The following is a 2139-nucleotide window of genomic DNA, read 5'->3' as shown; positions in this document are numbered from 1 at the left end:
GCTCTCGAGGGAAGTCACATGAGAAGAAACAATCCAACTCAATCTAGTTGTATGCAATATGGAGTAATATTTGAACAGTAGCTATCCATCCAAGAGTCCCATATGGACCCCCAAATCTTTACTAAGTGCTTCTTCCTTAAAGCATTTTCCTGCTGAGAAGGAGATAGTATTCCCTGGGACCCAGCCTGAGCCTGCTTTGTTGCTGAGGAAACCATGCGCTGAAAGCAAAAGCAGATGAGACCTACAGCAGATAGAGCCTCAGGACAGCAGGACCATGGTAGGGGGCTGGGGACTAAAGCCACAGTGCTAAGAGACCCATGGCCCCACAAGTTGGGAACCTTTCACACCCTCGATGCTTCACACACACATGAAGCATGCACTGCCCGAACCCACCTTTCAGCCCATGCTCTCCTGGGCAGCAGGACTAGTGGGGATGAGGTGGACAATGGTGTCCTCATGTCCCTCATGAGGGTTCTGCAGCCATCCCCAGCTTCTGCATTCAGGGCCACTGCAGGCTTCTGCAGACGACTACTCTGCATAACTGTCTCATTACGCCTCTGGTCCAGGGGCAGAAGAGCCTGCCAGGTAGGGTGCATCCAGGGCACCCTGAGCCTCAGGCTGGCTGGCCGTGGGGAATGCAGGAGTAACTTGTGCCCAGAGCCCCTCAGCATCACATGGGGACCATGCACAACACAGCCTCTGGCTTGTCTTGCAGGTGGACTTGGAGGCCGTTGGGGAAGCGGCTCAGTCAGCCAAGATGGCTGTGAGGACACTGCAGACATAGGATGAGGCTGCAGAAGTCTCTGTCCTGTTGAAAGCTGTCATGTCTCCACATCCCAGGCTTACTGGTTCCTTTACACAACCCAGGGAGCAGAACAGGAACTTGGGATAAGGGGGGTGGGACAGCAGGTTAATTGGCTTCTCAACTTTTGTCATGAACAGGGAGCTATTTTTTTTTTTTTTTAGAACATCTTAAATTTTTAATCCTTTCTATACAGGTTACCCCGACCACGTCTGATTAAGAAAACTGTAGAGGGGCGCCTGGGTGGCTCAGTTGGTTAAGCGACTGCCTTCGGCTCAGGTCATGATCCTGGAGTCCCGGGATCGAGTCCCGCATCGGGCTCCCTGCTCGGCAGGGAGTCTGCTTCTCCCTCTGACCCTCCTCCCTCTCATGCTCTCTGTCTCTCATTCTCTCTGTCTCAAATAAATAAATAAAGTCTTAAAAAAAAAAAAAAAGAAAACTGTAGAAAGTTAGTACCTGCCACAAGCAAACGCCAGGCGGCGGCACGTGTCGATTTTCCACAGAGTCCTGCTTTGCGGGGTCTCCGCTCACACTCGCTGGAATCCGTTGCGGCAGAGTTTAGTCCACAGGTCGCTTCTCCCCGTATTTCTTTGGAACCTCTTCAGCGTTCTTACAGAATTTTTTACGGTCCTTAGAGTATTCTTCAGCTAGGTCAGCCCGAAGTGGGTGCTCGGGCTGGGGGCCGTTCACCAGTGCTGTGAGGGACTGGATTACTTGGCCGGTTCTGGTTGCTGGCTTCCAGTTTTCAGCACTAATACCTGGCAGACAGACCTGCCCCTTTTCATCGATGTTCGGGTGACAGATCTTTGTTTTAAATGTGATCTTCGGGGGTTTGAGTGGGTACTCTGCTGGAAAGTTGATTTCCATTCTGAAAGCCCCCTTATCATATGGAGGGTTGTCAGGAACAATAAGCCCTCACCAAGTCAATAAATTAGCTTCATCAACCTGGATGTTACGGAAGTCTTTCATTCCACATTCGTGGATTTCTTCAAGCTCTTTCATCAGCCTCCTGCTGGCCACTATCTTGGCTCTGGAGGGGCTTGAGCAGGCAGCTATTTTATCTACTCTACTGCCTGTTTTACATAAGCTAAACTTTCCCTGCTTGTTACCATCTTGGATCCCAGGTTTCTTCAACTGCATGATCATGTGGGAAAGTTCTTGGACACTCTGTGACCTTTCAGGCTTCAGCAGGCCTAAGGTCAAGTGGCTGTTAGCAGCTGTGGGGGTGAAGAGCTTGCTGGGCAGGGCAGCCAGCTCACATCCTGGGGGATCCACTGCCAAACGTGACCCCTGCTGAGCCCTGCTTCTGGAGGGAAGGGATCTCACAGCCCTGAGAC

The 2139-nt window shown here is 51.4% G+C and overlaps 1 pseudogene; it reads right to left on the bottom strand.

The window, feature by feature from the left end:
- Positions 1-1360: 1360 nt before the first annotated feature.
- On the bottom strand, positions 1361-1819 carry LOC123323593 (annotated as a pseudogene).
- Between the last annotated feature and the right edge of the window lie 320 nt (positions 1820-2139).

The sequence above is a fragment of the Neomonachus schauinslandi genome, chromosome Y (assembly GCF_002201575.2).
Source record: "Neomonachus schauinslandi chromosome Y, ASM220157v2, whole genome shotgun sequence".
Lineage (NCBI taxonomy): Eukaryota > Metazoa > Chordata > Mammalia > Carnivora > Phocidae > Neomonachus > Neomonachus schauinslandi.
This window is presented reverse-complemented; position numbering and strand designations above follow the sequence as displayed.